Below are 24,128 nucleotides of genomic sequence, written 5' to 3' on the forward strand. Positions count from 1 at the left end.
TTAAAATAAAAATTAAACTACATTAAAATAAAAATTAAACAACATTAAAATAAAAATAAAAATATTAAAGCCGGCTCCGCTGCCTGACGGCGCGCCGGCTCCGCTGCCTGACGGCGCGCCGGCTCCGCTGCCTGACGGCGCGCCGGCTCCGCTGCCTGACGGCGCGCCGGCTCCGCTGCCTGACGGCGCGCCGGCTCCGCTGCCTGACGGCGCGCCGGCTCCGCTGCCTGACGGCGCGCCGGCTCCGCTGCCTGACGGCGCGCCGGCTCCGCTGCCTGACGGCGCGCCGGCTCCGCTGCCTGACGGCGCGCCGGCTCCGCTGCCTGACGGCGCACCTGCCGTGGTACCTGTAGGCGCACCAGCCTCGGCGCTTGCAGGCGCGCCGTGATAAATATGCGAGGCGGTTTTCTTCTCTAGTAGGACATCACGAGAAGGGAGGCACCTGCAAGAAATAAGAGCAATATGGGATACTCGAAGATCCTTAATTTGGTAGTGATAGCCAAATACATGCGTGTAGTGCTACATTCTATAGCATTTCAGCAACTCAGACCATCAAATGCCAAAATATGGTATGAAATTAAGCATTAACAGGTTAGAGATTCGATCATTGATTGATTAAAAATTATGCTTCTCAAAGAATTAAGATTGGAAATATCTATTTATTTTTATTTATTTATTGAATCCTCAAAGGCCCCACTTAAGTGGTATTACATTTAAGGGGTATTACATCAATGCGAGACTTCGCATTTTGAAGCTTGGGTGTAGGAAAGGTGTATTCCTTATAAATGTGTGTGAAATGCTTGTCTTACTTCAATTTTTATATGTAATTACAAATCGTTAGCAGTGACTACTTCTACGAAGAGTTCGCTTGTAGGTACATCTTGTTTTGCAAGTACGAAGTTGTGTGTTGAATCGGTGACCGATACAAAGGCGACCTGAAAAAAGAGTTCGATGAAACGCTCTTTATGAGTGCATGTTTTCTATTTCTGAATCACTGGCTTAAGTGTAATTTATTGTTTACTTCCCTGTCACAAGACTTCTCAATTCCTCCTTTGATTTCCTTAGTAAAATTTTTATCACTTCTTCAACATGCACTGAACATTTCAGGTTGCAATTGTCTTGTAATGTATATTTTGTAACTTCAATATAAGCAATATGCGTAAATTCAGCTCGACATAAACACCTGCGTCGGTAGTCTCCTGACTGGGGTCATGAAAACGTCCCCCAAGTTCCTTTTCTCCGGCAGAGACTGGCTCAGAGACGACAGGCTCTTGTCCTTTGAGAAGAGCCTTAGCCATTTCCTGTTGTCCTTCATTCTCCTGTATGAAAGAAAATTATGTAGTCACTACAGTTTGGTAACAGTATCGTTTACCCATCATTGTGTTTTGTTCCCTAAGAACTAACCAAACTATGCCAACTACGCATGTTTACTAGACTGCTCAGATATAAAAGCTATTCACGAGAGAAGGGATAGCACGAGCAGTTTTATACTGAAACGCACGTGTATGCACAAATGAGTTCCTCTTGTAGGTTTAAGCAATTTTTTCTAAACTAAGGTTAAATTTAGAAAGAAGCTGAAAGAAAACAGAAAGATTAACAGAGAATTGAGAGGAAGAGACACTAAAGGGCATCTAAACATCAACATTTCAATCAGTCAAAACCTCCTGTCATTGTTTTTCAATGACCTATTATTTTCCCAGCGAGAACTCAAGTTTACATTCACTCCAGGGCTGTATAGACATCGTCTATCAGAAGCACAAGTTTAAACTTCACAAATAACGGGTGCCAGATACATTACACTCGGCGGACAGTCCCGAGTTGCATTCACTTGATAAAACGGAACTGAGTCAGTTCCGCCAGTTACGCATTCACCGCTTTGAAAATCACCACCGATTTTGGAATTTCCACCAATTTTGGAAATCACCATGATTGTCATTCGACATGGCACCATTCACATTCAAGTACAGATTTTATAAGTTGTAGCACTGAGTGAGCGAGCATATTTTAGTGGCGTAGTTAACTGATGGTCATGTAACATAATTCGCGGACACTTTCTGCTACCTAAGCTCATACATTCGCACACAAGCATCCCGACCGAGAAGCGCACTGTAATCTCGAAGTGAAGGACATTAATCAAGGAGTGACAGACAATAGATTTAGTCCTACTGCGCGTCGGAAAACGCGACTATTATATATAGGCCAGAATATAGTAGTCACAGCTTTTGACTAACGATTCAGTCTTTATAGCGTCGTCATAAGTTGTAGCGCCTGACACTGGTCTGTTTTTTGTCGTTATTTAGCAGACAAAAGTCGTCGCGCTTCCATTGTTGCAGTAAAAATCTGTGGCGACAAAAGCGTTAGTAGCGATAAACACAAAAATAGCGACAACGTGCTCTCCCAAAGCTTTGTTTTCGTCAGACAGGTGTGCCAACAGTGCGTCGAGCGTTGTGTGTTGTGTTCGGTTTAATGGCGCATAAGCAGCTAGGGCTATCGCGCTAAGCACAAGCTTTTAAGTGGTGTGCTCTATTCTATGGTTTCTTTAAAAAATTTGCTTCCTTTAGAAAGTTCAGAACTCATGACAGATCAGCAGCTCCCCCTTCACTTAAAATCAAAGCTGGATGAAAAGGAATGTTCATCGGAGAATCGGGTAAAATACTTTTTCTTTGCATCTAAACTCTTGTGCGTGAAAATATTGTGGTTTATGGAAAGTTCCTCTCCGCAGTCTTCATACAGGGGTTTGATTTTGTTTCTAAAAAAAAAGTTGTGCATCACGTGTGTGCGGCCAATGGAAAGACTGCATAATATCGCTTCCATGAAGTGTTGCTGATGGCATGATTTGCATTGCCCTAAAATTGGCTTCACTATTATTTACCTCCCTACTCCATGATGACTGCCATTCTCTAGTTTGTGCACTAGTATCATGCAGACTCTGTACGGCATATGTATTTTCTTTGTTTTTCATGCGCTTGGGCAGTGCAAAAGTCTGCTCTCGTTTCCTCCATTGCCAACATGACTCGGCATCCAACAAAATGTTATGTCCTTGAGAAGAGGCTGTTTATATATTGTGTAGGATGTCCCCAAGTAGTGGTGCGACTACATTTTTGTGATCAAGGGTTGTGAGAACTCTTAACGAGTCTTTGTAAATAATACTGTGTGCTACCGTGTACTACCGCGCTACCAACGCCATTCATATAAAATGGTGTACAATTGTCAAATTATTAGTTATTGGCTAGAAATTCTTCCAGGATCTGTTCATGGGGTGTTTTCTTCATACAAATGAGAGATAGTGTGAAGTCAGAAACAGGAAGGCTGTACCATGGTAGCAGTGGATCGTGTCTCAATAAATATCAGGGAGGGCATGTAATATTCTTAGTTCTTGACATTTATCTTCAAAACGAAGTAACAAATGTTTGATTGACTGGCTCCTATTGTGGAGCAATACTCTGCAGCCACACTTAGGGACAATAGGGCAGCATGTATCTTTTGTGTTGTGTTGGGTTTTTTGGCACATAAGGAACTGAGGCCATCATGCGCCAAACAAGAGGTTGCTGAGCTTTATGAGCAAAAATGAAAAGTTTAGAAAACTACACCTTATTTAGAATCCCCAACAATAAGAAAACTAAAAACAGGTGAAATTTCATAGTAAACAGGAGTGGAATGGGATGCGTTCATTATAGAACGATGTAAAACATTTTTTTCTTAACTGTTCGAGTTCTGTGCACGAGTTCAAAATATAGTTCACGGTGAGCTCACCTCCACATTTTTCACATAGTGGTTTTTGCGCTTTTCGCAGTACGAAATTGTGTCTCAAGTGTGTATGTCAAATTCGAAAACGTCACAAAATCACTTCACTGAAACGTTCCTTCTGTGCACATGATTTCCTTTCTCCTAATATGAGTTTTACTGTGTGCAGCTTATTTTGCTCTTCATTATTTCATTTTTTCTGTCATATATCTCTCAGGCTTCTTTGTACTAACCTGATGCAATCCTTGCAGGGGATTTGTATTGTCTTTATTTCCCTATTTCGAGCTTGTGCAGCACATGAGTCGGCTATTTTATTACCATCTTTCCCAACATGGCTAGGAACCCAGCAAAATATGGTTTGACGTTGCGTTGTGATTTTTTTCTATGTCGACAATGATGTTTCCTACTATAGGCCCAACTGCATTTTTAGAATGTAATGCCGTAAGGCCACTTAAAAATCGCTATAGATTATGCTATTTTCACAGTTCTGTTGCATAATTTTATTTACAGCTACATAGCGTAACATTCTGCAATAAATATTGAGGCACTGTAAGGTAGCCTTACTACTTTTTCCCTGTTGTCTTGCCTAACAGCACATCCAACATAATTTGCTGTTTTGATCCATCTGTAAAAAATTTGCTGAAATTCATATACTTCTCTCGTAGTGCTAGGTATTCTTCGTATGCTGTTTGATTTTTTCGGAAGACTGTCAGTGTGAGGTCACATGTAGAGGGAAGGCTGTACCAAGGCGGAAATGGATACTGTCTCTGGGCTACATTTGGAAGTGCATCCAGTATTCCTAAATCTTGGCATATTTCTTCAAAGCTGAGTAGTAAAGGCCTCACTGACTGGGGTTTGTTTATGAACCATGTTCTGGAAGAGCACTTTGTAACTAAGGGAAAACAGAGATGTTTTGGTAAAGATCTTATTTTGAGTATATATGCACATGTAAGCATGCTCCTGTCTGTAAGGGGTGGTTCGTTTGTTTCTACATAGATGTTTTTAACTGGGGACGTTCTGTATGCACCACTAGAAAGAAGTAAGCCGAGGCTAGTTTGTTCCGTGGGGTTTAACGTCCCAAAGCAACTGAGCCTATGAGAGATGCCGTAGTGGAGGACTCCGGAAATTTCGACCACCTGGGGTTCTTTAACGTGCACCGACATCGCACAGCACACGGGCACCTTGCTTTCCGCCTCCACCGAAAAGCTGCCACCGAGGCCGGGATTCGATCCCGCATCCTTAGGAACTGTAGTCGAGCACCGTAGCCACTGCGCCACCCCGGTGAGAGTAAGCCGAAGTTATGTATTGGGTCTAATCGCTTTAGATATGATAACCTCGCAGAGCCATACACAATACAACCATAATCTAAACTGGAGCGTACAACAGAGCGGTAGATGTGTAAAAGGCATGTTCGATCAGATCCCCAGTGTTTCCTTGAAAAAACTTGAGTATGGTGAGGGACCTAGAAGCTTTCTTTTTAAGGTTATTTATGCGAGGCAGAAATTTCAGTTTTTTATCAAAAGTTATACCTAAAAATTTAGGTTCATTTTTTAAAGCAAACTATTTTTTTATTATTTTATACTTTGAATCCCATCAGGGATGGTAACAGGAAGGGCTGTGAGCATATTATACTACAGCATAAAAGTATACACAATAATACATGGTGTAGAGTGTTACAAGCAGCTTACAACAATCGAATAACGCAGATATCACTTATATTAATTAAATGAATACGGATGATACAGCGAGGGGATCAGTATTAGTTGTAATTGACAGTCAAGGCACAATCAAGGTTTAAAATACTAAAAAAGAGAAAATCGACTGTAATGAATTCACAACTTGAATCAGGCACAACAGGCAAGTAAAAATACCAAGAGAACAAGGAAGCATAAAAATAAGGAATACAATTGTTACCGCAATGGGTATAATTCATCTGCAACAAGGGAACAAAACTCAGCTAAGGACGTTGTGTTAGTAATGCGCGTGTGTACATTGTTCCATTCTCGTGTTGCCCTTGGAAAAAGTGAGTATTTGAAAATATCAGTATGAAGTGAGAATTCGCCTAATGTATGCGTAAGGTTATAACGGGTTAATCTGTTCGAGGACGTCGGCATGTACTTTGTAATAGGCAGTTTCAGTTGATTTTGTATTATCTGGTATATGATTTTAAGTCTAGCAAGATAGGCTCTGTTTTCTAAAGTTAGTAATTCTGCACGTTTAAGTAATTCTGTTGGTGAGTCTGTAATGGAGCGTTTATTGTATATAAATCTTAGTGCCTTCCTTTGTACTACCTCCAATTTTTTAATGAGCTGTTTAGTAAACGAGAACCAAACGGTATTAGCGTACTCTAGTACCGGTCTGACAAGTGTTTTATATGAAAGTAGCTTTGTTTCAGGTGGTGCTAGTTTAAGACGCCTGTTAATAAAGAATAGCTGTTTTAGGGCGGTTGACGTGATGTTAACGTGAGAGTTCCACCGGAAGTCAGACGTTAGTGTCACACCAAGATACTTGTGCTCATGAACAGATCCAAGGGGAATGTTGTTAAGGGTGTACTGAAATGCTGATGAATGCTTTTTTCTTGTTATATATAAAAGAACAGACTTTTTTAAATTGATATTCATTTGCCAGTCCTGGCATCACTGATATACTGGTGTTATGGGGTTGTTTAAAGTTAGATGAGCATCAGTGGAGTTAATTTCCTGATAGAGAACGCAATCATCAGCAAAAAGTTTAATATGTGAAGCGTAAGCTGGTAAGTCATTTATAAAAATTAAGAATAATACTGGAGCTAGGACACTTCCTTGGGGTACACCTGACGAAACAGTAGTTAAAGCGGATTTCTCGTTGTTAGTTTCAACAAATTGTGTGCGATTACCAAGATAATTTTTAATCCAATCTAGAACAGGACCAGTTTCCAAAGTTAGCTCAAGTTTTACCAGAAGTTTTGTGTGTGATACGCGGTCAAATGCTTTAGAAAAGTCTAGAAATATGAGGTCTACTTGTTTTTGGTTATCAATGCTCAATGATATATTATCTGTTAATTTAATTAACTGAGTAATGGTGGAAAGGTCCTTACGAAAACCATGTTAGTAGGGGGTTAAAATATCATTTACTTCTAGGAAGGCATTTATGTGTTTCAAGATATGCTATAGTAGCTTGCATACCGTGCTGGTTAATGATATTGCTCTGAAATTCGAGGGGTAAGATTTATTTCCCGATTTGTGTACTGGGGTTATTTTTGCCGATTTCGATTCCCTGAGAAGGGAGCAAGTGCATAATGATTTGTTAAAGAGTAGAACAAGGAATTTGGCCACCCACTCAGCATATCGATGCAGAAATATGTTAGGAATGTTATCTGGCCCTGGTCCTTTCTTATTGTCTAAATTTAGTAATAGATTTAATACTCCAGTTTCTGTTATAATTATAGGTTCCATCTTCATACCTGTGCTAGAGTTCATTGTGGGCAGTTTTCCATTATCACTTGTAAAAATGGAGCAAAAGTAGTTGTTCAGAGTAATCGCAGTATGTTTGTTATCTTCGGTAGATGTCGGTCTTTCATCTCGTTTCATCTAGGGTTTAAATAACGCCAGAATTTTCGGGGAGCATTCTTCAGGAAATTGGGAAGTGTTTTTGTAAAGTAGTATGATTTGACTCTCTATCTTTGATTTCAAGTCGTCAATAGCGGAAGTGAATTTTTGTACTGTGAGTTGCGACGGATGGCTTTTTTGGTTTCTTCTGAGCCGGCGAACTTTTCTTTTTGCGTGGATAACGGTTAGAGTTATCCAGGGGTTGTGTTTATGCGTTTTCTTAGTCTTCAATGGGACGTAGTTAGCGATGCTATGTGACACAACTGATTTGAACCGTTGCCATAACATTTCTGTCTGTGTTTGCATCATGTGAGAGTTCATTGAATGACGAAAGTTCATGAGACAGTATCAAATGATGCTTGTATCGTCAGCTCTGCTGTAGTCTTTGTATGTTTTTGTTGATTGCGAAGGTAGCGAATCGTGATATGGTACCGCACATAATACTAGTTTGTGGTCCGACAGACCAGGTGACACTTCGACATTAGCTTTATGACTGGGAAAATGACCACTTAGAAATACTAGATCTAAAATGTTACAGCTGGATCCTTGTACGCGAGTAGGTTCAGTTACTATCCGGGTTAGATTAAAAGAGAGCATGATGTCAATAAAATATCTGCGCAAGGTGAGCGGTGGTGTAGTGTGTGCCAGTTGATATCGGGTAGATTGAAATCGCCTAATAGTATTACCTTGTTTCCCTTCACATACTGCTGCATATACACGTACAATAATTGTAGAACATTCAAATCAGAAGAAGGACTACGGTAAATGCATCCCACAATTAAGGTGCTATTAGTAAGGCAAAGTTTGCAAAAAACGGCTTCAACTCCTTCGACCTCAGGCAGTGTAATGAAAGCGATTTCTTTTTTTACCAGTAAAGCAACGCCTCCGCCTCGAGTTGATCGATCTTTGCGAACAATGACGTAGTTTGGGGGAGTAATTTCTAAATATTTGATGTCTGTGTTTAGCCAGGTTTCTGTTATGCCTGTAAATGCCGGTTCGTAAGCTATTAATATTGATTCGAGAGGACCGAGTTTACCAATGACACTTCGAGCATTAATATTAGCGACTTATTTTGGACGTTGTGTGCGGCGCGGACGGAGGGTCCGTGCACCGATGTCCTGGTTTTTTGTGTCGTTTGAATTTGACGTTACGGGTGACACGCCATTCTTTTCCTCGTCCCAAAAATAAAGACAGCTATTAATCTTTAGTTCGTCGTACACCAATTACACCTTACCACCGGAATCCTTCCTTGGTTTTCCATATTCCCACAACGTCTTCCTAATGTTTCGAACACGCGGTGAAAAGTCCTCGCTAATGGTGTAGGCACTGTCTTTGAGTTTGCGACAGTTGCGCAAAATTTTCTCGGAAGTCTAACAATTTAAAGATTACTGGCCTAGTTTTGTTTGCCATTGGTTTTCCTAGCCTATGTATACGTTCAATAGCCACTTCCTCTAGTTGTGAGGTATGCTTAATGACCTTTTCATTTACTGCGCGTTCCAGTGTTTCGTAATTTTCTTCCTCGTCTTCCGGTATGCCGTACACAATAAGGTTCGATCTTCTAGACTGATTCTCTAGATCGTCTAATCTTAGCTCTAAGGAAGTTACAATTTTTTTCAAGCTAGCGACTTGTTCAGTGCAGGCTGAAACATTCTTTTCAAGGCATGCTAAGCGTTCTAGTTTATTATCGATAGATGTCAGTCGTTCTTTTATTGTCTTTATATCTGCGTCAATTTGAGTAAGTTGTTCGGCAAGATCTGACAAGTCGGGCCCGGGATTGGTCTCTACATCACCGGAAAGCAATAGTAAATTTGCAAGATACACTATGTCACTCAGAGAACCGAGAAGTACCGTAGGGTACTTTTCTTTCAGGTACCAAGTGATGTCGATCTGTATACCTCGTTTTCGGGAGAACATCACTGCCACAATTTTCTGAGGGAAAAACTGGAATACATTTTTATCTGCCCCTGTTGTTAGCTTGTTTATAGTTAACTACATTTGTCAGTGACATGTTTAAATGTTGGAGGATGTAGAAGCTATCTGGAGATCATCAAAATTAACTGATTACATAAGAGATTTTGGAATTATTTTACTATTCGAATTCATCTTCACAACAAAAAGGGTTGTGCTTAAAATACAGTCCTAAGGTACCCCATTTTTTTAACAAAGCTGCTCGACAGAGTTGCACCTAGGCGTACCTGAAAAGAGCGGTTAGACATGAAATCTTTAAGGCAGTTCAATATTCTACCATGTACGCCTAGCTCTGCTAGGTCACGAAGAATCCCATACCTCCAAGTGGAATCGTATGCCTTGTCAAGATCAAAAAAAGACAGCAAGACAATGTTGTCTGTATACAAGTGCCTCCCGGATGGTGTTTTTGAGGCGAACTAAATGGTCAATTGCCGAGCAAGATTTTTTGAACCCACATTGATGAATGTCAAGCCGTTCGCGTGATTCTAATACAAAAATTAAGCTAATATTTAAAATACTTTCAAAGGCATTTGCAAGTGAACTTGTCAAAGGTATGGGCCAATAACTGCAGGCCGAGGTTGGCGGTTTACCTCGTTTAAGCACTGGGACAATAATGGCTTTTTTGCATGCTTCCGACAGCGTTCCTAACACCCATATCTTATTAAAAGTTCAAGGAGTGCTTTAATAGCATTTTCAGAGAGGTGGGCTAGCATTTCGTAATAGAATTCATTAGCCCCTGGTGCAGTCTGTTTTCCGGCAGAGAGTATTGTATGTATTTCTTGGAGCGTAATTAAACTATTATATTCTTCATTTCCCTTGCCACTTGTGGGAAGTCTATTTCACCCACAATTTTGTGCCTTACGAAAGTGTCAGTGTAGTGTGAGGAACTAGATACGGCAGTAGAATGTCTTCGTAATATGTCTGCCTGTTTTTCTAGAGTTGATTGAGTATCGGGGGCCGTCAATATAGGAATAGCAAATGTCGAGTAGCTTCCATCTAATTTGTGAACTTGCTCCCACATTTTTTTTTTGGACTTCACTGAGCTACTGACGTCACATACCTCTGCTAAGATTATTTTTCAGCTTTTCGACGCATAAATCGTGCTTCGCTGTTCCCTTTTTAAATGTTATAAGGTTTCCTTGGGTTGGGTACCTGTGGAAAGTTCCCCAGGCTTTATTTTTAACGCGACAGCGTTAAGGGCCTCGTGTCGCAGAAAAGTAGGTGTCGTCGTCGGCGGCCGCCATCCCACGTCGTCCGGCGTTGGCCGTGAGCGAAAAATCCCAGAAGCATTAATAAATAAAAACGAGTAGGAAAAATCGCCGACCTGAGCAATCGAACGTGGTCTTCCGGGGTGCGAGTCGAGCATGCTAACCACTCCGCCACGCCAGCTAGATGGTTTGTAATGGACAAAGGCGCGTCTATTGATTGCGGTGTTGTCTCAGAAATGTCCCTTAGAGAAGTGTATCGTGGCGTATAATAATTATGAGCATGTAAATTACAGAATTACAGAACACGCAGCTAAGCGAGGGGCAAATTACTTTTCCGCTGTATTTCCTCTTCTCTTGGCGTGCACGTAGCGCCATCATGCGTGTGGCCTCCGGAATAAGATAGACAGGGCATGGCCTCCGAGATCATCGCGCCGGCTCGGATCGGCAACGATGTTGCCGACGAACCACGACTGCAACTTGAGGCCCGCGCATTTCGGCAAAGTGGCTGGCAGCGCTTCTACGTCCCGGAAGGATTGATAAATAAAAATGAGTAACTTTGGACAAGTTAATGGGTGTTGTATCATGTGAACTAAGTCTGTGTCACTCAAAAGCGTGACAAATTAATGAGTGGACGGTACGAACGGGGCGCGATAACGCTATCACGTTCCGTTCTTAGAGGCGAAGCTGAAGCGTCCTCCAAATATTTTCTTTTTTGCATCCCGGCATTCTCGCATGTACCAGGCTTTGTTATTGCGATGCACAACTACCGAAGATAGTGGAATAGCTAAGTTTGCTGCATCTATTATACAATTTGTAAATCTTTCATTTAATTCATTTACAATGAGCTCCTCTGAAAACACTTCTTTCAGACTGGCTTTGGACTGGAAAAGTGGCCAGTCGTCACTCGTTCATCGTCGCGGTTCGCTTGGGATGATTTTTGGTGATGACATACGGATTAGTATTGGTAGGTGATCACTCCGATATGGATTCTCTAAAACTTCTCATTTAAAATCATTAAAATAGAAGGTGAACATGAACAAAACAATAGGTCTAGAACACTCATCTTCCCCGTGCTCAGAGAGCAGTAAGTCGGTTTACCCGCGTTTAGGAAGCAAATGTTAGAATAAAATCTTCAATAATCAGGCCACGCGCATCGATTTTCTCGCTTCCCCAGAAAGGAGAATGTGCATTAAAATCAACTACCACAAAAGGTTCTGGTCATCATCATCATCATCATCATCAGCCTGATTATACCCACTGCAGGGCAAAGGCCTCTCCCATATTTCTCCACTTAACCCGGTTCTGTGCTAGCTGCATCCACTTGACCCCTGCGAACTTCTTAATCTCATCCGTCCACCTAACTTTCTGCCGCCTCCTGCTACGCTTTCCTTCCCTTGGAATCCAATTTGTTACCCTCAGCGACCATCGGTTATCCTCTCTTCGCACTACATGTCCTGCCCATGTCCATTTCTTCTTAATTTCTACTAGAATGTCGGTAACTTGAGTTATTTCTCTGACCCACTCTGCACGCTTTCTATCTTTTAATGTTACCCCTACCATTTTTCGTTCCATAGCCCTCTGGGTTGTCCTCAACTTAAGTAGAACTCTCTTGGTTAGCCTCCACGTTTCAGCCCCATAGGTGAGTACAGGCAAGATGCAACTGTTGTATACTTTCCTCTTGAGCGATACCGGTAAGCTGCTAGTCAATCTGCGAGTGCTTGCCAAATGCGCTCCATCCCAATCTTATTCTTCTTGTTATTTCCTTTTCGTGGTCCGGATCTGCGGTTACTACCTGTCCTAAGTAGACATATTCCCCTACTACTTCCAGTATTTCGCTACCTAATGTAAACTGCTGCTCCTTCCCGAGACTGTTGAACATTACCTTAGTCTTCTGCATATTGATTTTCGAGCCTACCTTTCTACTTTTAGTTGATTTTTAAGGTCTTCTAAATCACTGAGCTTTTTTTCTATATGGCTCAACATACACGCAGTACACTGATTGTTTTAAATACGAGTAGAGTGCCAAATTTGTATTCACTAGCTGCAATATCATTTCTTACTCTGATAGCAACACCACTCGAGAGCCTGCTGACTAGTTCTCGGTCGCGGCGGAATACTTTATTTTTTGAGTATGTTTGTACGCTGCGCACCGAGATTGATTTCCTGAACGCACAGCGCTGCAGGTAAGAATGAAACAAGAATGTCTGATATCGCTGTAGTTTCTTTAAAGTCCTCTACAGTTTCCCTAGACTAGGAACGCCATCTTTATGTAAGGAAGGTAGAGGGACAGTTTTTTCTGGCCCGGTGATTCGGGCCTTTTTTTTCTAGTTCGCTCTAAGGAGCTCGTCGCCTGTCAGAAGTTGACGGCCCCGAATGATCGCTTGTCGTGTCCATTGCGTTCTCGGACGTGCTGGACGATTGTGCAGACTGCACAGACGCATTTTCGTTAGATCTCAATTGGAGAGACTGAGGCTGGCTCACCTAGAGGTCCGTGCAGCCTACTTTGGGGGTAGTGGAGCAAGCTCAGCTATTTCCACCGGACACGCAGAGGTCCCTGCCTCAGGTGCACCATGTGTCGCCTGGGTAGGCTCCGAGAATAAATTAAAGTGTGAGTCGATGCAAGTTTCTTACGTGCTTCTTACGTAAGTTAGGTTTTCTTTACTTTTAGTCTGATGATATCTTTCTCTTGTTTCCATGTTGGACAGGTGCGTGAGTAAGCAGCGTGGCTGCCCTCACAGTTGATGCAAATATGCGTTTCGGATCCACAGCTTTCAGCGGGATGCTCCTGGAAGGCACACTTCGCACATGTAAGTTTGCCTCGGAAAGTCTGAGCCGTGGCCATACCTTTGGCACTTGAAACAGCGACGCGCGTTAGGTATGTATGATTTGTTTTATCTTTGTGTACCCTACCCCCACAGCTTCGGGCAGCGTGCTCGATTCAAAGGTAAAGACTATATATGCCTGGTCGGTATCTGTTGTCCCGTCTGATTTTAATTCTGAACACACTAATTACATTTTGTTCTCTTAGTCCTTAGAGGAGTCCTTCACTTAGGTACTTTAGGTCGTCATCTGACATGTTTAGAGAGCGGTGTTTGGTGATATAAGCAGGGCATTCCCCAAAGCTGGTCACTGCTGGGAGTTTTTCATGTTGGGGACGGTACATAATTTCTAAGAGAAAGTCGCCGTTCGAAAGTTTTTTGACATTGTATTATTGGCCTATTGCTTCAGTCAATGTCTTGATAACAACGAAAGTAGAGATTTGCCTAGCTGTTCTTTGAGGGTATTCCCTGTGCACCACGTGGAAGCGTGGGAAACTGTTTCCATTCTTCAAAAAGAGCTTCGCAGTTTCATCGGTCCCTCCTCCATTTTTAGGGAATGATCATTGGAGAGCATAGAAGAAGCCATACGTTAAGCTTTTGTTCGGCCGGGGTGGCGGCCACCCTCCAAGGAGCCCAACGAGGAGACGGGACAGGAACTTGCAAAGCAGTCCTGCCCACGCCAGCCGTGCACCCCGACTATAACCAAATATCGCATAACGCAGGGTCGTTAGCCACGCAAGGTTAACCCTAACCGCAAGGAAAATAAGAAAAAAAACGAGAAGGAAATAGAAGACGAAAGAGTTGTGAGAAATATAGAAAAATGAAAGTGGCAGGGGAGAACAGGAAAAGGCGACTGCTGATTTCCCCCGGGTGGGTCAGCCCGAAGGTGCCGTCTATGGGAAGCGTGGGCCAAAGTTGTGTGTTGCCTCCACCGAGGGGCCTTAAATGTCCAAACACTCGGCATCGGCTCGACCACCAGGATCCCCTTTTCCCCAGACACGGCGATGCCACGCACGGCTAAGCGTGGGTGCTCGAGGTCCGTGGTGTTTCACAAAACACATAAACACCTGCTTTAACAGGTGCCCCCTGCGGGGGCATGTATGTTTTAGTTGGAGCGTATTTTCATGACATGAAAATGTAAGCATGGATCTTCTATAATCTAGAGATAGTTCGTTTGTGTCTGCATAAAGACTGGTGATAGGTTGACGTCCTATAATCACCAGTTGAAAGGCACAGACCTTAATTATGTACAGGGTTTAATCGTTTCAGATATCAAGATTTTGCCGACCCATATACTATGCAGTCATAATCTAGGCAAGAGCGAACAACAGAGCGGTAGATTTGCAAAATACAAGTCCGGTCAGAGCCTCAGTGTTATGCGAGAGGACTTCGAGTATATTGAGAGACCTGGAGGCTTTCTTTTTGAAGTGTTTATATGAGAAAGAAAGGAGTTTTTCATCAAACGTTATACTTGAAAATCTGTCTTCATGTTTTACGGGCAGTGTGATTTCATTTAGGTAGATGGTGGGGTCAGTGTGCAGTTCTCGTCAAAGAGAAAAGAGAACAGCTACAGATTTGTGTGTGCAAAACCATAAACCTTTCCTATCTTCCCATAATGTCAGCTTATTTATTTTTAGATGAATCTGCCTCACATATTGCTACGTTTGATGACGTGCACACAATTTGCAAGTTGTATACGTAAACCGCTACCTCCCTGACAGAAAGCCCCCAGACATTTCATGATTCTGCCGCGAAAACTAAGTTTTTGGTTTAGTTTGTGGGGTTTAACGTCCCGAACCAAGCGGGTCCCGAACCTCCACGTAGTACCATACGTCTTTTCGAAGTCAGAAAAGAATGCAGGGCAGTGCTTTCTACGTACAAAGGCTTCTCTCACTGTATTTTCGAGGCGGACAAGGTTGTCAGTATTATAACATCTTTTCTTGAAAGCGCACTGGCAAATCTCAATTTGTTTTCGGGATTCAAGAACAAAAAATATTCTTATATTGAGAACACTTTCGAAACCCTTCGAAGACAACTTGTCAGTGCTATTAGTCTATAACTGCCTGCGGAGTTTGGCCACTTCCCAGGATTCAAGAGGCACTACAATGGCTTTCTTCCAGGTCTAAGGAATTTTCCCAGATATCCAGGCTTTATTAAAGAGGTTTAACAAAGCTTTTACTGAGGCTGCAGATAAATGAGCTAACATCTCACTGCACCTCATGGGGCGCTGTTGCAGTGTGTTTGCCGGCTAAAAGCAATTAAAAGTGTTTCAAAGGCGTGAAGTATGATGGTTAGGTATTTATGTGGAACATATTGTTCTGGCTATAAAACGGAGCACTGCGACCGCAACTGCTTCGTATGAGGTTTTAAGGTCAATTTTTTTTTTTTGTTGAGGCTCCGCCTAGAACCACGATAGTAGCCCCTCCAGACAGTCTGCTTGAGGTTTTTCGGTCGCAGCAAAAGACCTGGTACTTTAAGAATGATTTTTCCTGTGGTCCTAAGTTAGTTTTCTGGAGACACAGTGCTACTGGGTAGAATGCGCTTAAAATACGTGTTATATAAATACAGTTGCTTAAACGACCACGACAGTTCCAATGAACCAGAAATGTCATAGTTAAAATTAAGTATGATTTAGGTTAAAACTTAAGATTGTGGGTCCTTTGGACCTGTTATGGGAATTTTCTCCCTTTTTCGCTCAAGAAAACTTTGCCGCCTTGGCAGTGGGGGTAAAGTAGTTGCGTCCATCGCATCTTCAGATGTTGTGGAGCTGTGCGGAAGGCACATGTTTATCCGTTTCAGATCTCGCCTCACGTGTCGAGGACTTTGGGCCAGCTCATCTGGAGGTCCGCGTAGCCTGTTTTGTGGGTGGTGGATCAGCGCTAGCCGTCTCCATGGAGGGCGCAGATGACACTGCCCAGGCCTCACTGGGTGTTGCCTGGGCAGGCGCCGATTACTGCTGTGACTCCGCGCCCTGGCCGCGGCAGCTCTGAGCTGTGGCCGTATAGTTGGCAGTTGTAGCACCTACGTGGTTTGGGATGCAAGGCCTGAGCATTATCGTTGTATAGCCTAATTCGAATTATTCCGAGAGACTGCTTGCAGCGAAGGTAAGTACAATGTGTTTTGTATCTCTTGTCGCGCCTGATCTCTATCCAATAAACATCTTCGTTTGTTTAGTCCATCGAGTAGCTCTTGCTCCCTCACATACATAAGGTCATCATCAGAGATGACTGCTCGGATAGTGTTAAAGCATCGGTGCAGGCTAATTCTGACTACTATGTCTCCAAACAATTTAACATGCTCTTAGTTTCTGATGCTGATGATTTTATATTAATTCTGACAGCGGGTCACCGTTTCCAACTTTCTCTTATAGTCCTGACCTATTGCCTCAGTCAAAGTTTGTGAAGCGACAAATGGAGACAAAAGTCGTGCAGTTATTTCCTCATGGTCACTGTGGACTATGTGGAAATGAGGAAAGCTGTTTTAAGTTCTTTGAAAAGAACACGGTGGACACGATGCACCCCCTTGTACAAGGAAGACGATGAGAAATGATTTTAGAAGCCATAAATAGATAGTTCTACTCTGGCAAGGTGGAAACCACCCACAGCGGAGACCAACAAGGGGACGCGAAAGGAGCTTGCAAGAAGGTCCTGCACGCGCCAGCTGTACATCATAGCTCTAACTAAATATGACTCCACTCAGGGTGGTTCGCCACACAAGGTTAACCCTCGGCGCCTGGGGATAGAAACAAAGATAGAAGACAGCACAGTTATAAAAAAGAAAATAGGAAAGCAATGCATTAAGAGGAGAGTAGGAAATGCGACTGCCTATTTCCCCCGGGTGGGTCAGTCCGGAAGTGCTGTCTATAGAGCACCTTGGGCCAAATTGGTGTGTTGCCTTCGCCAAGGGGCCTTAAAGGTCTAAACACTCGGCATCAGCTCAACCAACAGGATCCTCTTTTCTCCAGTCCCTGCGATGATACGCACGGCTAAGCGTGGGTGCTCGGGGTCCGTGGTGTCGCACAGTACACGCAAACATCTGCTTTAGCAGATGCCCCCTGCGGGGCGGAGCGTTGTGGTTTCTGCCATCAACATGCTGGAACGGAAATTAGCAGGTAGTCTCTTGGACAGCGGTGTTGTAGGCAAGGACTACGTCCCCATAGATGGTAAGCCATGTCTCATTGTTTGGCGCCGACATACCTGAACATGGTGTTCACGACTACGTTTAGACGCTCCGTAAGTGCGTTGGTATAGAAATAGTATGCTTTTTCGGTATTTTGGGTGATAAATTATGTGCCTACGAATAGGATGAGAATTCTTATGGTGCCTTGAAGGTGCACTTCTCGCTTGAGAAAGAATTTTTCACCCTCGTCTGCAGGCTCGTTTTGCGAGCAATTTTCTTCAGCGTAGCGGATAGGGCTGATTTGGCCACAGTTGTCCCCTTCCTATGCATCTACACAGTAAAGAAGTGGCGAAGAAGACTAATGTCTAAGTTGTGGAGGGCCGTTTTGGGGAGGGGGGTACGGGGCTCACAGCCTAATTAGGCAGATAGGGGCTTTTTAGATTCTTGGCGAACAAGACACATCTCCATAGTATATAAGAGAAATGCGCAATAACTTAGACAGGACACAGGAAGAAACACATACAACAGTTCACGAGTTTTCAAAACCAGACGCGCCGACTCATGCAGACCGCATATCCGCAGACGCTTTTATCCTCCGTGCCAGAGAACTTGCTAAAAAGAGAAAAAGAGGCACAAATAGGAGACAAGAATAGGAAGATCGCTTTCATCCGCTACGCGCATGGAATTTCATACAACCTAAGAAAAATAGGAAGAAAAGCTGGTATTGATGTTTTTTTTTCGCTCCTGATCGCCTGACCAGCCTGTGCAAGCGTGTGAATGAATTGGGCCGAACAAGGATTGGTTGCAACATAAAACATCGTGATCGGTTCGTAACTTGTTCTGATGGCGTAGTTTACTCTGTTCCATTGTCGTGTGGTCGTGTCTTTGTAGGTCTAACTGGTAGATGCCTTAATAAAAGATTACTAGAGCATAATTACAATGTAACAGAGCGGATATCAGGCCAACTTGGCATTCACTGCCGGGATTGTAAATGCACACCCGGCTTGAGTAACACAAGTGTCCTGCGCAGGTGTGGCGACAAAACCACACGAGAAATTATCGAGGCCCAGAATATTGCGAGCCTGCAAAATCGCAGTGTAAACACTCCTTTCATAGCCCTTTTAGATAAGGAGCTGCTTTTCCTATCGGGACCTGGGCGATCACAGCGCTCCTGCTTGATCTCTGTTTGCGAAGTGGCTGTATTATTTTTGTCTTTGATGCCGGCTGTATACCTACTGAGGTATCAAAATAATAAACCGTTAGTTGTCAGTCAGCGCCTGGATTCGTTTCACCTTTCTGCGTCCTGTGTGTGGTCTTTGAGCTGTTTTACCTTGTGATGATCAACCAACTAGCCCACAATGTTTTATGCAATTTCTTTATCGTCGTAACCCGATATTCTGAACAACGGCTCACGCTGCATTGAGTTTGGCCTCAAAATTGCTGCTTAAGCGAAAAGAATTGCTCGAAAAAGTAGACAATGTCAGGCAGAAAGTATCATGTTTTTTGCCTTGTCATTCAAGACCAACTGTGTCTGAAAGATTGCCTACAATAAAATAAAACATAAAATGCCAGCAATGAAGAAGGCAACAGACGACATCTCAGCGCAGTTCAAAGATGCAAACAACGCTATTTTAAGGAATATATTACAGCGTCAATGCAGGCGATAGGCAAGTCCAGCGACAGGAAGCAGACAACAAACGCGGCGGCACCATGTGTACTTCGTCTCACAAGATGTCTGCAGCACTGCGTAAGGCAGAGGAGTCCTTGTAATTGTGCTCTTAAGTGCCTCTCGCCCTTGTGCCTAATAGACAATTGCGCTCCTACTGTCACCCCCGCCAATTTCGGGAGACTTCCCTTTGTGTAAATAAAGTTTTTCATTCATTCATTCGGGGGTGAGAGGCGCGTAGGAGCACAATTTCCTATTGTAGTGCGCCTGATCCTGATTAGACCAGGGTGCCTCTGCCTTTCGCAGTGCTGCAAACATCTTGTGAGACGAAGTATACATATACCTTGGCGGCAGCACAGGGCCGCCGGAGCGCTGGCGCGACGACGGTGACACGCTTCAACAGCCGCTGGTGGATGGAATATAGGAGCGTCCCCTTTAAAACGGGGTGGTAGCAGTAGCTATCATGCTCATTTTTCTCCCTATATCTTAACTATTGTTTTAGATGGGTAACTATATCATCATTTTGTTTATTCGATTTTTTCCTACATTACTATACATCACGTCACTTTTCTGCTTTTGAGCCACCAATCTTCCAATCGTTTTTTTCTAGCTTCCACCGCACGTTCATTCACCCGGCCACTAGTATCTCTAAGCCCCAGAGCTTCAGGAACAGTTACTGCGCCTGCATCAACTTCCGAATGGGTACCATTACATTCGAGTACAATATGGTCAATTGTTTCAGTGGGGTTACCATATACTGCCCATGCATCATCTCCATTGTTAAATTTCTTTTTGTAGCTGCGTGTTCTAAGGCACCCTGATCTAGCTTCAAAAAGTAGGGCACTGCCTCTTGAGGTATTAAATAAATCCTCCTTCCTGATCTGCATTTTCCACTTTCGGTATAATTCGACACTGTTTCTTTTCCATCGAATTTATCCAATTTTTACCTTCTGTGTTTTTCACCTGTTGCTTAATGCTCGTTATTTCTCCGTCCTTGTGACTAGCATACTTACTAGTTAGTTTCTACTTTGTTCTAGTGCCATCTGTCCGCCAAGCTTTCTCCGATGTAACGAAGTTTCGCCTTTCTGAAAAGCGGTGTTGGCGCTCCTGTCCCTTACTCCTCGGTCAAACCGGCCGCGCATGGTTGGTTTGACGTAAGCAAACACATTCTCACCAAAGGTTAAACTTATTTGGCAATGCTCTGGTCTACTCATACATACACTATTGCCAATTAGTTTGAGGGGAACGCATCACCAGCCGAACTACACTCACCGCAGGGCGAAGGCCTCTCCCATACTCTTTCAATAAACCCGGTCCTGTGCTAGCTGCATTCACTTGACCCTTGCGATTCTTATCCTCCCACCTAACGTTCTGCCGCCCTATACTACGCTTTCCTTCCCTTGGAATCCAATCTGTTGCCCTAAGCGACAATCTTGTCCTCTCTACGTGATCTGCCCATATCTATTTCTTCCTCCTGATTTCCACTAGAATATCAATAACTCGAGTAATTGTTCTGACCCACTCTGCGCGTTTCTTATATATTAACGTTACACCTACCATTTTTCGTTCCGTATCCCTTTGAGTTGTCCTCAAATTAAGTAGAATCCTTTTCGTTGACCTCCACGCTTCAGTACCATAGGTGAGTACAGGTAAGATGCAACTGTTGTATACTTTCCTCGTGAGCGATACCGGTAAGCTGCTAGTCAATCCGCCAATACATGCCAAATACCCTCCATCCCATTCTTATTCTAGTTATTTTCCTTTCATGGTCTGGATCTACGGTTGCTACCTCTCCGAAGTAAACATATTAGCCTGCCACTTCAGTGTTGTGCTACCTATTATGAATTGCTGTTCCTTCCAGAGGCTGTTGAACATTACGTTAGTTTTCTACATATTGATTTTGAAGCTTACCTTTTTTCCATTCCTGTCTAGGACAATCATTTGCAGTTCATCCCCTGAGTTACTTAGCAAGGCAATGTCATCAGCGAATCGCGGATTGCTGAGGTATTGTGCATCGACACTTATCCCTAACTGCTCCCATTCCAAATCTCTGAATGCTTCCTCTAAGAGAGCTGTGAATAGTACTGGGAAGATTGTAGTCCCTTTCTTAACACCCTTCTTTATGGGGGAACACAACGAAACCCAATTTTCAGAAAATTGTGATATAGCAGAAAAAACTACTAAGCGTTGAAAATATCCCAAGAGTAAACCTTTTTAAAGTACAGTTCAACCAAAACCGACAAGCTGAACTAGTAGAGCTTGTACTCACGCAAAGAATTTGAATTAAATACAGCATTTCTCTATTACGGTTCGCTTCGTCTTGTAAAAGAATTATACCTTATTAATGTAGAAGAACTAAGCCGTTGGTAATATAGCGCCCCGGACCACATACGGCCTACAAATGGTACCGCGCCTGTTAAACTTGGCCAATGGTTTTACTCTCGAAACAGCCTAGAAACATTAATCGAAATTGTTTTCCTGTGAAGATGTGAAGAGAATCCTATTATATGACCAAATATAACATGCTTCTGTTTTCACCAGGTTACGTACCCTGTCCTCACATTGGAGTAAGATTTTTTTTTACGTTTTTTTTAGGCAAGTGGTTTTCGCTGTAAACGCTCTTTATCAACGGTGTTTTCATGCGGTGTAAGAGCCTACTTGTAGAATCAGTTACTCTTATCTGGTAAAGGTGTTATTTCTGCATATCTTTGCTTTTCTTTATCTTGCAATGCAAAAAATATTGCTTTTCTGATATGTTGATGTGACAATATTTACTTTCTTATACTGTACGCGTACAGCTGGAGAACTAGTCAAGCTGAATGGCAATCTTTTTTCCACATTCCTTCACTTCATGAGTGAAATAAAAAGTGCATTATTATTATTATTATTAAAAGGATAACAGACAACTACATTTAAGCCCACGTTTTCCGGGTTGTCTCCGTACTCTCTATGTGTCTCGAATAAATAGTTTTGAGAAGCTCAACCCTCTTAAGGCCACTTATTTCCCATATAGTGCAAAGCGTGTGTTAGCTCTTTAGTTACACAGCGCAAAATAAGTGCTATACTTGACTAATTTCTTGCGTTTGCTTGTGGGCCAGGTTTCTTTTTTTATTTACAATACACTATTGGCCTCAATTTTGGGCATTTGGTTAAGGATATGAACTAATGAAACTGTTTTAAGCTGATACGGGCGATCGTCGTGTCCCGGGCTACCTACTCCGCCCCTTATCTCCAGCTGACGAAGGCAAATAGGGATACCCTAAACACGATGCTTCGTAAGGCAACAAAGCAAGCACTGGGCATACCCATATACTGGTCCACGCAAAGACTTCTAGACATGGGCGCCCACAACATGGTGGAGGCGCTCATTGAAGCCCACCTCTCTAATCAGAGTCCGGCTCCGTCACACGAAACATGGACAAGCCGTCATGCGCAAGATAGGATGGCAGATTGAGCCAGTACCCCTCAAGGAAGCCCTTCCGGTAAGAGTGGAAGACGACCATTCAGACCAAACCCCTTCCCCAGAACATGACTCCGGGCAAGGATGACGAGAGGCGCACCGCGCGCGCCAAAGCCATAGCTCGGAAGCTGGAAGAGAACCCCAGGGTCCTATACGCGGACGCCTCGCTCCGAAAACACAGTGACCGTGCAGCGGTGGTGATTACGTCAAAAGGCAGGATGGTCTTCAGCGCGTCCATAAGGACAACAGACCCCGCAGTTACCAAAAAAGCGGCCGTGGCCCTCGCACTCGCACAACCGAGCGTGGACACCGTGGTCACCGACTCAAAAACAGCCTACAGAAGCTTCCGCAGAGGAGTAATCCACTCCGCGGCCCGAGCCATTCTATCCAAGTGCAAGCTTCCGGGAAGAGCTCTAGAGCTCGTGTGGGTCCCGGCTCATTCGCAGGTAGCAGGCAACACCATCGCAGACTGCCATGCCCGAGAAATGTCAGTGTGGGTCGAGCACGAGCCGGAAGAGCTACTGCATCCGGTTACCAGCTTTCAGGAGATAACCAGTATGTACCGAGAGGAAAGGTTCAGACTGCCAGAACCGCACCTCAAACTCATCATCATCAGCCTGATTATACCCACTGCAGGGCGAAGGCCTCTCCCATATTTCTCCACTTAACCCGGTTCTGTGCTAGCTGCATCCACTTGACCCCTGCGAACTTCTTAATCTCATCCGCCCACCTAACTTTCTGCCGCCCCCTGCTACGCTTTCCTTCCCTTGGAATCCAGTTTGTTACCCTCAGCGACCATCGGTTATCCTCTCTTCGCACTACATGTCCTGCCCATGTCCATTTCTTCTTAATTTCTACTAGAATGTCGGTAACTTGAGTTATTTCTCTGACCCACTCTGCACGCTTTCTATCTCTTAATGTTACCCCTACCATTTTTCGTTCCATAGCCCTCTGGGTTGTCCTCAACTTAAGTAGAACTCTCTTGGTTAGCCTCCAAGTTTCAGCCCCATAGGTGAGTACAAGCAAGATGCAACTGTTGTATACTTTCCTCTTGAGCGATACCGGTAAGCTGCTAGTCATAATCTGCCAGTGCTTGCCAAATGCGCTCCATCCCAATCGTATTCTTCTTGTTATTTCTTTTCGTGGTCCGAATCTGCGGTTACTACCTGTCCTAAGTAGACAAATTCGCCTACTACCAGTATTTCGCTACCTAATGTGAACTGCTGTTCCTTCCCGAGGCTGTTGAACATTACCTTAGTCTTCTGCATACTGATTTTCAAGCCTACCTTCTACTTTTCCTGTCTAGGTCATCAATCATTATTTGCAGTTCATCCCCCGAGTTGCTTAGCAAGGCAGTGTCATCAGCAAATCGCAGATTACCGAGGTATTCTCCATCTACCCTTTTCCCTAACTGCTCCTATTCCAAGCTTCTGAATACTTCCTCTAAACAAGCTGTGAATAGTACTGGGGAGATTGTGTCTCCTTGCCTAACACCTTTATTTATGGGAATTTTGTTACTTTCTTTATGCAGAACTATGGTTGCTGTGCAGCCACTAT

At 43.4% G+C, this 24,128-nt stretch overlaps 1 long non-coding RNA gene and 1 pseudogene across 1 annotated transcript in view; one reads left to right on the top strand and one right to left on the bottom strand.

Annotated features, from left to right (window-relative positions):
• The window catches only part of LOC146195955 (uncharacterized), a 26,227-nt gene continuing 2,099 nt past the window's right edge, over positions 1-24,128 (bottom strand). Inside the window, exons 2-3 of the long non-coding RNA XR_014705609.1 lie at positions 1,184-1,319; positions 1-442 (exon numbers count right to left, since the gene is read on the bottom strand). This is a non-coding gene — a long non-coding RNA (uncharacterized LOC146195955). The remainder of the gene's footprint in view (positions 443-1,183; positions 1,320-24,128) is intronic.
• The window catches only part of LOC146195956 (uncharacterized), a 2,480-nt pseudogene continuing 731 nt past the window's right edge, over positions 22,380-24,128 (top strand).

This window comes from Amblyomma maculatum, chromosome 3 (assembly GCF_055883805.1).
Source record: "Amblyomma maculatum isolate TAMU_Amacu chromosome 3, ASM5588380v1, whole genome shotgun sequence".
Taxonomy (NCBI): Eukaryota; Metazoa; Arthropoda; class Arachnida; order Ixodida; family Ixodidae; genus Amblyomma; species Amblyomma maculatum.